This window comes from Giraffa tippelskirchi, chromosome X (assembly GCF_054371585.1).
Source record: "Giraffa tippelskirchi isolate mGirTip1 chromosome X, T2T-mGirTip1v1.2.pri, whole genome shotgun sequence".
In the NCBI taxonomy this organism is placed as follows: domain Eukaryota; kingdom Metazoa; phylum Chordata; class Mammalia; order Artiodactyla; family Giraffidae; genus Giraffa; species Giraffa tippelskirchi.
In genome coordinates, this window is record NC_137289.1 from 66,800,991 (window position 1) to 66,816,841 (window position 15,851).

The window sequence follows — 15,851 nt, forward strand, 5'->3', positions numbered from 1 at the left end:
TGGTCAGTCAGGCTAAGTAACCCTCTCCCAGTCATTCTTTATCTCATCTTACACTATTTTTTTTTCCATTGTGGCACTGAGCTGTGTCACACAAATAAATCATTGTGTATTTACTTGTTTGTTTGTTGTCTGTCTCCCTTCTCCAGAATGTAAGCTCGATGAAAGCAAGGATTTTGTCTTATTCATGGCTCTATCTCTTACATGTAAATCATGACTGACATTTAATAAATGCTAAATAAATGCCACTATCCAAGAACATTTTGACAGAGTTATGCTGTCAGAAACCACAATAGAATAGGAAGAAGAGTAAATAAGGGTAAAAAAGTCGAGTATTGAGGACAGATCACTTTTGTAAGGAATCTGTGTGTTGAGGAAGAGAAACTGGCTAACAGCTAATACAGTAAGTCAGGATTAGGGGAGATTTTTATTTTTGGTTCTTGCTTGTAATTGTCATCACAGATAACCATATACAGAAGCTGAGTAGGAGAAAATGAAGAGGTGGGGGAAGGAAAAGGAAAAGGAAAGGGAGGGAGGGAAGAAGTAAAAAAAAGAAAGAAAAGAGAGGGAGAAAAGGAGAGAGAGAGAGCGGTTAGATATATAGGAAAAAGAGGATAATAGATTAAATAAAGTCCTAGTGGAAATGGAGGGCATGAGTTCAAGAGCACCAAGGATAGGTTATCTTTAGAAGAGAACAGCAGCACATCTTCCTCTGAGACAAAATTAAATGAGACAGATAAATGTGAAAGTACAGACATATTTGAAAGCTAAGGGATGTTGAAGAATATCAGTGAGTTAGGCTGCTAAATCCTTTGTTAAAATGAAGGATAGAAAGGGCAGGGATCTTAATAAAATTGGTAAGGCTTAGAACAGCTATTATGGGGTACAGAAAAGGGAAGCAAGTAGGAATGTGTAGAAAACTGCTTAGCTGTCTTGACAGCTGAAGTTGAGGATCATAGATTTGTAGTGGACCTAATCTAAAAGGATACATGCTTTTCCTCCAGGAGAACTCTATAGCCCTGAAGCACAAGAGGGAAAAATTGAAAGTTGCAGAGTTGGTAATCACCAGGACAAGGTGAACAGAAGATTAAGAGAGCTGGAAAGAATATAGTTGAAGTATTTAGCCATTTTAACCAATTAGTGAAAGAAGTAGAGCTAGGAGGAAACCAAAAATCAAGAGACCTGTAAGATGTATACTGGAAGCAAGGAATTGTAAAGACAGTGTGTTGTGACCAGAGAGTTGGAGGCAAAAATTTGAAGAAAAATGAAACAAATATGAACTGAAGGAAAGATGAATGTCAAGGAGGTAGCAAGAATTTGGGGGAAAATATTAGAACTGTTCTCCATCCTTATTGTGATACTGGTTTTATGGCTATATACAGCTATCAAAACCCATCAGTTTGTACATTTTAAATGGATGTGCTTTATTGTATATGAGTTATTCTTCAATCTGGTTTATATGGGAAAAGTATTTTTTAATTGAAAAAAAAAGTAGGTAAGAGCAATGTTAAGGTTGCATCCATGTTGCTATAATATTGGTGAAGGTCACTAGAATAGAAACTTAGAAATTGCAAAGCCAGGTATTGGCAGTTGCCAAAGATTAGTAGGGATACTGAGTATGTCAGATTCACAGTACACAATGCTCATCTAGTAATCTGGGTGCAGGGTTGTTGAAGGAAGAAGTTTATCTGCTTTTCTTTGCTTTTACCCTTCCAGTTTTATTGAGATACAAATGACAAGCAGCGCTGTATATGTTTAATGTACAGTGTATTTTTTGGTACAGTGTACAAATGTACACTGTAATAATTTGACTTACATACATCAATAAATGATTATCATAAGTTTAGTGAACATCCATCATTTCATGTAGATGTAACGTTAAGAAATAGAAAAAAATTTCATTGTGACGTGACCTCTTAGAATTTACTCTGTTAACAACTTTCATATAATGAATACTTTATCATGTTGTATATTACATCCTTAGTACTTATTTATCTTATAACTGGAAGTTTGTACCTTTTGACTACCTTCATCCAATTCTCCCTCCCCTTCATTCCCCACCTCTGGTAACCACAAATCTGATCTCTTTTTATAAGAGTTTGTTTGTATGTTTTTGGCATATAATTGACCTACAACATTTTATTACTTCCTGGTACACAACATATTGGTTTGATATTTCTATACATTTGAATATGATCATTATGATGTTGCCATTTGTTACCATGCAAATATATCACAAAATTATTGACTATATTCCTCACACTGTGCACTTCATATCCATGACTCATTTATTTTGTAACTGACTTTGTATCTTTTAACTCCCTCATCTATTTTTCTCCCACCACTACCCTCCCTGTGGCAACAATGTTCTCTGCATCTATAACTCTGTGTTTAGTTAGGTTTGTTCATTTGTTTGGATTTTTAGATTTCACATATAACTAAAATCATAAAGAATTTATTTCTCTTTTTTGGAGTTGGTGTTGCCCCACAGATGAGTGGGGGAGGGGGGTCTTGGGGTGGCTGGGGGCTCAGGGAGCCCTAAGACAGCTAGACTGCTAGTGGGTGGGGCTATGTCCCTGCCCAGGTAGCTGCTTGGCATGGAGCATCCCAGGACTGGTGCTGACAACTAGTGGACCAGGTCCCAGCACTAATAAAGTAAAGGGAGGATTCCAAAATGGCATTTGCCAACACCGGTGTCCTCAGGGAGGCATAAGCTTTAAAAAAATATCTGCTGCCAGCATCTGTGTCACCCTGGTGAGTCCCAGTTGCTGCCTGCCTCTCTGAGAGACTCTTCCAGATCAGCAGGTGAGTTTGACCCAGGCTCCTTTTAAATGACTGCTTCTGCCTTTGGTCTCAGAGCACATGAGATTTTGTGTACTCTCTTTAAGAGTGGAGTCTCTATTTCCCACAGCCCTCTAGCTCCCCTGAAATTAAGTCCACTAACCTTTAAAGCCAAACACGATGAGGGCTCATCCTCCTGGTGCAAGACCCTTGGGCCTGGAATACTGATGTGTAGCTTTGATCCTTGGTTCCTTTGGGAGAACCTCTGCAATTAGAATTATCCTCCCATTTGTGGGTTGCCTACCCAGTGGTATGAGTCTTGGCTGTATCGTGTATCTGTCCCTTCTACCCATCTACTTGTGGTTCTTTCTTTGTATCTTTAGTTGTAGATTTTTTTCTGCTATTCTTCTATTTTCATTGATATTTGTTCTGTAAATAGTTGTAACTTTGGTGTGCCTATGGAAGACATGAACTCAGGGTCTTCCTACTCTGCCATCCTGGCCACTCCAGTCACAAAAGTTTTGAAGGAAGCATTTTAATTGTCCAGTTATTATGTCATTTGTTTGGGGTTGGTTTAGTTCCAATTGACAAATCCAGATTATATAGGTGCAATACTGTCAAAATTGTTTATAAGAATTGCAAATATAGTCAGTAAAGGCTCAAATGAAAGGAGAAGTATTAAAATCAGGATTATTACCCTGGATTGAAGAGACCAAAACCATTATATGAATCAATACAAAATACCATTTACATGACTATGTTTCTTGGAACAAAAGGTCTCTTTCTTTGGGATGTTGTTTTTTTCTAATCATGTTGCTTTTTTTAAGTCTTATCTTTTATTACCAATTTTCCTACTTAAACAAATATAACAACCTCATTCTTTTTCAGGACACTGCTGCTTCTGCTGCTGCTAAGTCACTTCAGTCGTGTCCAACTCTGTGCGACCCCACAGACGGTAGCCCACCAGGCTCCCCCGTCCTTGGGATTCTCCAGGCAAGAACACTGGAGTAGGTTGCCAGTTCCTTCTCCAATGCATGAAAGTGAAAAGTGAAAGTGAAGTCGCTCAGTCGTCTCCAACTCCTAGTGACTCCATGGACTGCAGCCCACCAGGCCCCTCCATCCATGGGATTTTCCAGGCAAGAGTACTGGAGTGGGTTTCAGGACACTAGGCTTCCTCAATTCATTCTCATAATGAATTCAAAAGAAATAATGTGAAATCTAGAATACAGAAGAAAGAAGTAAATTAGTTTCCAAAATTAGAATTTGTCTTAAAAAGAAAAAAAAAAAAACTATAAGCATGTTTCTGGCCAGAATATAACAGATTTTTCATGCAATCATTAAGATATCTGTCTTATAACTGTCAATTTATTTGAAAAAAAAAATAGCATTCCACTGAAGGAATAACAATCTAAAAGTTGCATTCCAGGTACAAAAATAAAATGACTTTATCTTCATTAAAATGTACACATACATAAATACACACAAATTCTACAATAAAGAAATATCAGATACAGTATAATAAGGAAAATAAATTGGTCTTTTAATAATAATTATAAAAAATTTTAAAGAAGAATCTTACTCCTCTGTGCATTTTATTGTGTATCACAAGGTTTGAATAATTAGCTGCATGATTTTTCCCCTCTTCCTAAAAATACACACGCACAGACACATACACACACAGAGTTTTGTTGTTTTTTTTTTTCACCAAACCAAATTCGAAAAACAGTAAACGCTCAGTGTATGTGCCAGCCTGGATGGAAAGCAAGTTTGAGAGCAAATGGATACATACATATGGCTGTGTCCCTTCACTGTGCACCAGAAACTACCACAACATTGTTAATCAGCTGTACCCCAATATAAAATAAAAAGTTTAAAATTTGAAAACAACATATAATAGTGACAAGTCAAGAAAAGAAACAATTGTAGTAAGATGTGATATGAAAAAAAAAAATTGTGAAGATTTCACACACTTTGAAAATTCTTGATTATCTCTAAAGCAAAAAAAAAGGAACAACATTAATTAATCTTGAATATGGTATTCTGATTTAAAAATTATTTTTTTTAAAAAAGACACAATGATGGAACATCAACTATAGTACTACAATCCAGAGATAATTAATACTACATTCTTTATATATATATTTTCTATCATTCAATGGGTATATGTACATATACATGTATACCATATACAATCTACATATGTTTATATATAAATGTTATAAAATTTGCATCACACTGTACATAATTTTTACAATATTCTTTTAAAATTATTTGTATGATAACCCTATATGCGAGACAGAATAAGAGACACAGATGCATAGAACAGTCTTATGGACTCTGAGGGAGAAGGTGAGGGTGGGACGTTCTGGGAGAATAGCATTGAAACATGTATATTATCATATGTGAAACAGAACACCATTCCAGGTTCAATGCATGAGACAAATGCTCAGGGCTGGGGCAATGTGATGACCCAGAGGGATAGGATGGGGAGGGAGGTGTGAGGGGGGTTCAGGATGGGGAACACATGTAAACCCATGGCTGATTCATGTCAATGTATGGCAAAAACCACTACAATATTGTAAAGTAATTAGCCCTCAACTAAAATAAATAAATTAAAAAATAAAAAATAAAATAAAATAAAATTATTTGTACATTGTAAATATTTCTTCAAATGTATTATTAAAAAAATTCTTTAAATGGCTTCATAGGACAATATACATGTATTATAAGCTATTTGCTGTCGTTCTTGTTGTTGTTGTTCAGTTGCTCAGTCCTGTCTGACTGTGATCCCAAGGACTGCAGCACGCCAGGCTTCCTTGTTCTTCTCCATCTTCTGGAGCTTGCTCAAATTCATCTCCGTAGAGTAGGTGATGCCTTCCAACCCTCTTGTCCTCTGTCATCCCCTTCTCCTCTTGCCTTCAATATTTTCCAGCATCAGAGTCTTTTCTAATGAGTTGGCTCTTCCTATCGTATGTCCAAAGTATTGGAGTTTCAGCTTCAGCATCAGTCCTTCCAATGAATATTCAGGATTGATTTCCTTTACGATTGATTTGATTTCCTTGCAGCCCAAGGGTCTCTCAAGAGTCTTCCCCAACAGCACAGTTCAAAAGCATCAATTCTTCAGTGCTCAGTGTTCTTTATGGTCCAACTCTCACGTTCATACATGACTACTGGAAAAACCAGAGCTTTGGCTAGACAGATGTTTGTTTGCAAAGTAATGTCTCTGCTTTTTAATATGCTGTCTAGGTTGGTCATAGCTTTTCTTCCAAGGAGCACGCTTCTTTTAATTTCATGGCTACACTCACCATCTGCTGTGATTTTGGAGCTCAAGAAAATAAAGCCTCTCACTGTTTCCATTGTTTCCCCATCTATTTGCCATGAAGTGATGGGACCAAATGCCATGATCTTAGTTTTTGCATGTTGGGATTTAAGCCAGCTTTTTCACTCTCTTCTTTCACTTTCATCAAGAGGCTCTTTAGCTTCTGTACACTTTTTGCCATAAGGGTGGAGTCATCTGCATATCTGAAGTTGTTGATATTTCTCCCGGCAATCTTGATTCCACCTTGTGCTATGTCCAGCACGGCATTTCACATAATGTACTCTGCATATAAGTTAAATAAGCAGGGTGACAATATACAGCCTTGACATACTCCTTTCCCGATTGGTCCATACCTGGTTCTAACTGTTGCTTCCTGACCTGCATACAGGTTTCTCAGGAGGGAGGTAAGGCGGTCTGGTATTCCCATCTTTTTAAGAATTTCCCACAGTTTGTTGTGACCACGCAGTCAAAGGCTTTTAGTGTAGTCATTGAAGCAGAAGTAGATGTTTTTCTGGAATTATCTTGCAGATGTTGGCAACTTGATCTCTGGTTCCTCTGCCTTTTCTAAATCCAGCTTGAACATCTGAAAGTTCTCAGTTCATATATTGTTGAAGCCTAGCTTGGAGAATTTTGAGTATTACTAAGCTATTTAGCCATTCCTTGTGTTAAGTATGTAGGTTCTTTCCAGTTTTCTCTTAGCATAAACAAGACTTAGAGAAAGATTCACCTACACCTTTGTGCACAGTTCTGACTATTCACAATAATTTTCTAGAAGCACAATTTAGGGGGCAAAGAAATAGGACTGATTTTTTTTTCATTTTTATATTGAATTATAGCTGATTTATAATATTAGTTTCAGGTATGCAATATTGTGATTCAATATTTTTATAGACTATATTCCATTTAAAATGATTAAAAATAGTTTATTTTCCTGTACTGCATAATATATTCTTGTTGCTTATTTATTTTATACATAGTAGCTTGTGTTTCTTAATCCCTCTTATCTCTCCCCTCACCCCTTTCCCTCTCTGCACTGGTAACCACTAGTATATTATCAATAGGTGCTTCTGTTTTGATATATATATATATACATATATATATATATATTCCACATATAAGTGATTACATACAGTATTTGCCTTTCTCTGTCTGATTTATTTCACTAAGCTTAATACTCTCTTGATCCATCCATATTGCTGTAAATGGCAGAATATAATTGATTTTATGTCTGAGTCGGATTCCACTATCATATATATATACTTACACATCTTTACACATTCATCTGTTTTTGATGGGCACTTATGTTGCTACCATATCTTGGCTATTGTAAGTAATGATGTTGGAACATTGGGATACATGTATCTTGTCAAATTCATGTACTAATTTTTTGATACCTACCCAGTAGTGGAATTGCTGGATTATATCATTATTCTATTTTTAGTTTTTTGAGGGACCTCCATGTTGTTTTTCATAGTGGCTTCACCAATTTAAAATCCCAACAACGATGTACGATTATTCCCTTTTCTCCACATCCTCACACACATTTGTTATTTTTAGACCTTTAAGTGAAGCCATTTTGACAGATGTGAGGAGATGTCTCTTTACAGTTTTATTTGCATTTCTCCCAGGACTACCTACTTTCAGCATTTTTTTTTCATGTGTCTGTTGGCTATCTGTATGTCTTCTTTGGAGAAATGTCTGTCCATTTAGGTCTTCTGCCATTTTTCAATCAAATTACTTTTTTTTTAAGTTGAGTTGTATGAATGCTTTATATATGTTGGATATTAATTCCTTATTGGTCATATATTTTGCAAATATTTTTCCAAGTCAGTGGATTGTCTTTTCTTTTTACCTCTTTTAATCCTCACAATTATTTCAGTTAAATAATGATATTCTTTCATTTTTCCAAAAGAAAAACCTAGCATGACCAGCAGTCTTTGTTTCCTCATGACTTTTCCAATTTTGACACTTAAAATACAGAATCCCTGGATACCTTTCAGTCATCCACAAATTGGAATGATTGGTCACCCCAGAATTGAAGGTTGGAACACTTACATGATTCACTCAAAGTAGCCCAACATGTATGGAATTGATGGAGCTGAGGTTTAAATCCAGTTCAGACTCCAAAGCCCATATTTTAACATTTGTGCACATTCATATGATCAATGTGGTATTATAAATTGTTACAGAAAAACATGCTGGAACAGCTAGCTGACCACAGACAAAAAATTAGATCAATACTTAACCCTTTACACTAGAATAAATTGTTAATGAATAAACAATTTAAATACAAGCTCTGGATGAAAACATGAATAAATTCATGTGAAATCTTGGAGTAAATATAGAACTCTAAACATCGCACAAAAGCTAGAAACCAGAAATGAAAGAACAAATAAATATTATTTCACTGAAACACTTATCAGTATGGGCTTCTCTGTTGGTCCAGTGGCTAAAGCTCCATGATCTAATGCAGGGGACCTGGTTTTGATCACTGGTCAAGGAATTAGATCCCACATGCCATAATTAAGAGTTTGCATGCTGCAACTAAAGATTCACACATGCCACAGCAAAGATCAAAGATCCTACATGCCACATCTAACACCTAGCACAGCAAAAAAAAAAAAGAAAGAAATGAATAAATACTTTAAAAACTTAAATAAAAAACAAATCTATAACTTAGAACATCACAACTTTTTTTAGAAGGATAAATAGGGAAAATACTTGCAACATAGATGATAAATGATTAATGACTTAAATATATAAAAACCCTCAAAAATTAACAGGAAATATCTAAACTCCATAACAGAAAAGTGGACAAAAGACATTAATAAGCACTTCAAAAAAGAAGTATGAATGACTAAAACCACATGAGTAAAATGTTACAATTTTAGTAGTGACAAAATTATACAAAAAATTACAAAATGCTGTTTTTCCTAAAGCAGACTAACAAAGATTTAAAAGAATTAATAATACCTAGTGCTGATGATTTTATGGGTAAAATGGGTACACTCATACAAACATAGTGGAAGTACAAAAATAGTAAGACATGTAAATGCATTTTGATAATATAAATCAGAAGTGTTAAAATGCATATTTTTAATCCAAAAATATCCCCTTTCAAGATGCAATTTTAGGGAAATAATCTGACAAATTTACAAATATATATATATACAAAATGTTCATTCTACCACTGTTCATAATATCATATAACCTAAAACAACTTAATATCTATCCATTGGGATTAGCTGCATAGATTACGGCACATTCTTGCAATGCAATTGCTGTTTAGTCCCTCAGTTGTGTCCAACTGTTTATGACCCCATAGACTGCAGCACGTCAGTCTTCCTTGTTCTTCACCATCTCCCAGAACTTGCTCAAACTCATGCCAATTGAGTTGCTGATACCATCCAACCATCTCATCCTCTGTCGTCCCCTTCTTCTCCTGCCTTCAATCTTTCCCAGGATCAGGGTTTTTCTAATGAGTTGGCTCTTCACATCAGGTGGCCAAAGTATTGTAGTTTCAGCTTCAGCAACAGTCCTTCCAGTGAATATTCAAGATTGATTTCCTTTAGGATTGACTGATTTGATCTTGCATTCCCAGGGACTCTAACTTCAAATAGCCAAAGTAATTGTGAGAAAGAAGAATGAAACTGTAGGAATCAACCTGCCTGACTTCAGTCTCTACTACAAAGCTACAGTCATCAAGACAGTATGGTACTGGCACAAAGACAGAAATATAGATCAATGGAACAATATAGAAAGCCCAGATAAATCCAAGTACCTATGGACAACTTATCTTTGACAAAGGAGGCAAGAATATACAATGGAGAGAAGACAATCTCTGTAACAAGTTGTTCTGGGAAAATTGGTCAACCACTTGTAAAAGACTGAAACTAGAACAATTTCTAACACCATACACAAAAATAAACTCCAAATGGATTAAAGATCTAAATGTAAGACCAGAAACTATAAAACTGCTAGAGGAAAACATAGGCAAAACACTCTCCAACATAAACCACAGCAGGATGCTCTATGACCCACCTCCCAGAATATTGGAAATAAAAGTAAAAATAAACAAATGGGACCTAATTTTTTTATTTAATTGATTTATTTTAGTTGGAGGCTAATTGCTTTACAATATTGTAGTGTTTTTTTCCATACATTGACATGAATCAGCCATAGGTTTACATGTGTTCTCCATCCTGAATTCCCCTCCCACCTCCCTCCCCATCCCATCCCTCTGGGTCATCCAAATGGGACCTAATTAAAATTAAAAGCTTCTGCACAACAAAGGAAACCATAAACAAGGTGAAAAGACAGCCTACAGAATGGGAGAAAATAATAGCAAACGAAGCAACTGACGAAGAATTAATCTCAAAAATATACAAGCAATACCTGCAGCTCAATTCCAGAAAAATAAACGACCCAATCAAAAAATGGGCCCAAGAACTAAACAGACATTTCGCCAAAGAAGGCATACAGATGGCTAACAAACTCATGAAAAGATGCTCAACATCACTCATTATTAGAGAAATGCAAATCAAAACCACAATGAGGCACCATTTCATGCCAGTCAGAATGGCTGCTATCCAAAAGTCTACAAGCAATAAATGCCGGAGAGGGTGTGGAGAAAAAGGAATCCTCTTATACTGTTGGTGGGAATGCAGAATAGTACAGACACTATGGAGAACAGTGTGGAGATTCCTTAAAAAACTGGAAATAGAACTACCATATGACCCAGAAATCCCACTGCTGGGCATACACATCGAGGAAACCAGAATTGAAAGAGACATGTGTACCCCAATGTTCATCGCAGCACTGTGTACAATAGCCAGGACATGGAAGCAACCTAGATGTCCATCAGCAGACGAATGGATAAGAAAGCTTTGGTACATATACAGAATGGAATACTACTCAGCCATTAAAAAGAATACATTTGAATCAGTTCTAATGAGATGGATGAAACTGGAGCCTATTATACAGAGTGAAGTAAGCCAGAAAGAAAAAATACCAATACAGTATACTAACGCATATATATAGAATTTAGAAAGGTGGTAACGATAACCCCACATGTGAGACAGCAAAAGAGACACAGATGTATAGAACAGTCTTTTGGACTCTGTGGGAGAGGGCAAGGGTGAGATGATTTGGGAGAATGGCATTGAAACATTCATATTATCGTATGTGAAACGGATCACCAGTCCAGGTTCGATGCATGAGACAGGGTGCCCGGGGCTGGTGCACTGGGATGACCCAGAGGGATGGGATGAGGAGGGAGGTGGGAGGGGGTTCAGGATGGGGAACAAATGTACACCTGTGGCTGATTCATGTCAATGTATGGCAAAACCACTACAATATTGTAATTAGCCTCCAATTAAAATAAATAAATTTATATTAAAAAAAAGCATCAATTCTTCAGTGCTCTGCCTTCTTTATGGTCCAACTCACATCCATACAGGACTACTGGAAAACCCATAGCTTTGACTAGACAGATCTTTGTTGGCAGAGTAATGTCTCTGCTTTTTAATATGCTGGTTAGGTTGGTCATAGCTTTTCTTTCAAGAAGTAAGCGACCTTTAATTTCATGGCTGCAGTCACTGTCTGCAGTGATTTTGGAGCCCAAGAAAATCAAACCTGTCACAGTTTCCATTGTGTTCCTAACTATTTGCCACGAAGTGATGGGACCGGATGCCATAATCTTAGTTTTCTGAATGTTGAGTTTTAAGCCAACTTTTTCACTCTCCTCTTTCACTTTCATCAAGAAGCTCTTTAGTTCCTCTTTGATTTCTGCCACGAGGGTGGTATCCTCTGCATATCTGAGGTTATTGATATTTCTCCCAGCAATCTTGATTCCAGCTTGTGCTTTATCCAGTCCAGCATTTTGCATGATGTAATCTGCATATAAGTTAAATAAGCAGGGTGACAATATACAGCCTTGACATACTCCTTTCCCAATTTGGAACCACTCCATTGTTCCATACCTAATTCTAACTGTTGCTTCTTGACCTGCATACAGATTTCTCAGGAGGCAGGTAAGGTAGTCTGGTATTCCCATCTGTTTAAGAATTTTCTACAGTTTGTTATGATTCACACAATGCCTCTAGCATAGTCAATGAAGCAGTATTAGATTTTTTTTTTAATTATCTTGCTTTTTCTACAATCCAACAAATGTTGGTAATTTGATCTCTGATTCCTCTGCCTTTCTAAGTTCAGCTGGTACATCTGGATCCTCAGTTCACATACTATTGAACCCTAACTTGAAGGATGTAAGCATTGCCTTGCTAATATGTGAAATGAGTGCAATTGTGTGGTAGCTTGAACACTCTTTGGCATTGCCCTTCTTTGGGATTGAATGAAAACTGATCTTGATGGAAATAAATAAGAGGCTGGGAGAGGTTAGCAGAAGGACTTAGATCCATATTTATTTATGTGCAAGGCTTAACTTCCCCTGAGTAGACACATGTCCAGGATTCAACTACATGGAGTAATCAAATTTGTTTCAAGACATGCTTAATATGTGCTATAATCAATCAAACTCCTTATGATCTCAGAGTCTAGAGAGCAGAGCACACATGGCAGTTATAAAGTCTTTCCAAAAGGGTGGTGAATTCAGTCTGTATCCTATAATCAACAGAGATATCACCACCAAACTCGCCCTGAATATTCAATCCATGTGAATTATGCTATAGTACAACGTTTTCTGCACTGCAACGTTGATCACCTACTCAGACTCTTCACCTTGTCTCTCCTTCTATATTAATCTCTGACTATTTGCAGGGCATCCCCTTCAAGGATATTGAAATATAAGAAATTGCCAATATTTATCTATTTTGTACCAACTGAAAAGACAATTCCACATGTTCAAATTCTTATTTGAAAGCAAAACAAAACAATTCCTCCATGTCAAAATTCTGAAATACTTTTTTTTTTTTTTTGCACTCACCGAGGCAAATGTTTTGCTCCTCTGCTGCCTGCATTGCAGATACTACAAATGAGCCATAAGCTGCTGCTGTTGGCAATGTGAATGAAGAAGGTATTCATCAAACTTATTGTACAAATTATAATATTTACAGAGATTTCAGTAAAGTTAGCCACTATTGCTACAAATTTTGGAGTCTGACAAGTTCATATCCATGAACAAATTTTTGAGTTATTGTCTCACCTTAAAATGAGGATAAGAATGGGACCTTCCTCATAGGATTATTGTTGTTTAGCTGCTCAGTCATGTCTAACTTTTTGTGAAACCATGGACTATAGCCTGCCAGCCTCTTCTGTCTATGGTATTTCCCAAGCAACAATAATGGAGTGGGTTGCCATTTCCTTCTACAGGGGATCTTCCTGAACTAGGAATCAAGCCTGCATCTCCTGCATTGCAGGCTAATTCTTTACTGCTGAGCCACTAGAGAAGCCTAGGATATTTACATGAGATAATACACGTAAAATGTATTTAATACAGGTTGCTGCTAAACTGCTGCTAAATCTCTTCAGTCGTGTCCGACTCTGTGCGAGCCCATAGACTGCAGCCCACCAGGCTTCCCCGTCCCTGGGATTCTCCAGGCAAGAACACTGAAGTGGATTGCCATTTCCTTCTCCAATGTATGAAAGTGAAAAAGGGAAAGTGAAGTCGCTCAGTCGTTTCCGACTCTTAGCGACCCCATGGTCTGCAGCCCACCAGGCTCCTCCGTCCGTGGGATTCTCCAGGCAAGAGTACTGGAGTGGGGTGCCATTGCCTTCTCCTTTAATACAGGTGGTCACGTAATAAATGCTCAACTAAAAGCTTTCTAGCCTCTTAAAAAACCTTTTTTATTCTTTAGCATAATTCTCTAATCATGAGATAGAATATAGACACCAGAATTGCAAAATAGGCAGCCCTTTGGAATTTGCAGTGGGAAAAAAAGCAGAGGAAAAGCTTTGCTCTAAAGTCTCCATGAAGGGGCCCAGTAATCCAGCATTTGACCAACCCTTCTACTTGCCTTTCAATCCCAGTGAAAGTGAATTACACAGTCAACTGAAGTAGAGACCGAATGACAGGGCAAAAGAGAGCTCCCCTTTCCCCAATTACATCTAGGGAATGTTATTTTGTCTGTGCAAAGAAGAAACACTATTCTTAGAGAATTATTTATCACAGTTTATAAACTGACCTTGTAAGATTTCCAAAAATGCAATCCTCAATTAGGCCTTGAAAATATAGAGTGGATATAGCTACAATTGAAGCCACTTCACTTGAGATTACTACAGCTCAAGTAACTTTTCCTGGCCAGCAGCTAAAACAGCTGCTGAATGTCAGTGGCCAGAGATTCAGGCTTGGGACATCCTCAGCTAAGGTGAAGCAGATGCTTGGCAGCTTTCTAAAACAGCTCAGAAGCCAAATGAGGGTAAACCAGCATAGCAAACAAAGGACAAAACTTGAAGTTTTCTATGTAAGATTCCAAGATGTCAGTCTCTAAGCCAGGTCAGCAAACTTTCTGAGGTCTGGAAAATTTTTTCTTTGAAATGACTCTCAAGTATTTGTTCCAAATTTTAAAGGGCAGGCATAGCCAGTGGCACCTGCAATTGACAAGAACACAAGGTGTGCCAAAGGCCTACTCTGACTACCTTGGGCACCAGAATGCTAACTGCAATCATTTTAAAAACCTCTTTCTTATTACTGGATTGAATTCTTCATAAAAACAAAAAAAAATTATTATTGTCAAAGTCTATATCCTGTCAAATTTCTACTATTCTTTTCTCAACTAATTCTGAAATTATTCCCCCAGGCAGACAGCAAGTCAATAAGGTCCCGTAGAAGAGTTCCTATGTTACAGAGATCAGATCTCAATTCAACATTTATAAGCCATAAGACATTGAGCAAGTTGCCTTGGTTTAAAAATCTGTAAAAAGTAAAAAAAAAAAAAAAAAAAAAAAAAAAACTGTAAAAAATATTAAAAACATACCTATTTCATAGGATTATTGTGACAGTTAATATGCAACTTGACAAAGTGCTTGGCCAATAAGCTTTGCTTAATAAATACTGGATCTTTTATTATTTTTAAATTATGTTTTACTTGATCTTAACCAGATCACCTCTTCTGTTAACCAGCTCCACATCATTCCTTCTTTTTTGGCTGAATCCTACTGCAGTCTGTATTGGTTACAATCAGCAGAGAGCTCTATCTTTATGTATGATTGCTCAAAGGATGGGTTGTTCATTAACTTTTTCTGCAACTCTGGCCATTTATGTCCTCACTAGCTAGTGCACAGATTCATATATAGCTGGAACTAAAGGCTCCCTTCCAATCAGCCCTCTGGAAAGAAAAAAGCCTGCTGCTGTCCAGAAAAAAACCTTTTCTCTCTCTCATCTCTGGGCTAAATGGAAGGAGGAGTTTTATAGTTTGCCCTGTCTTTGGCTGCACACCACCCAAAAGCATTCAACCATTACTAAATTAAAAATGACTTTGTGGTGTTCACTTCAGCAGCATATACGCTATAATTGGAATGATTCAAAGAAGATTAACATGGCCTCTGAACAAGAATGACATACCAATTCATGAAGCATCTCATAATTTTAAAACAGGCACTTTCATATATTGTGCTGAAAGTGAAAATGATTAACAGTGAATCCAACAATATCTTCCCAAATTGCAAATGTATTTACCTCTTGATCCAGCAATCCTGAGTCTAGAAATCTATCCTCTATATATACTTTCACACATATGAAATGATGTATTTAAAATGCAGACAGAACAAAGGAGGGTGTTATCTATATATTGATACA

General features: G+C 36.8%; 1 non-coding gene across 1 annotated transcript; it reads left to right on the forward strand.

Annotated features, from left to right (window-relative positions):
• Positions 1-15,536: 15,536 nt before the first annotated feature.
• LOC145537260 (U6 spliceosomal RNA) lies at positions 15,537-15,643 on the forward strand. The gene has a single exon (XR_014076290.1). It is a non-coding gene; the product is annotated as a U6 spliceosomal RNA (small nuclear RNA).
• Positions 15,644-15,851: the final 208 nt, after the last annotated feature.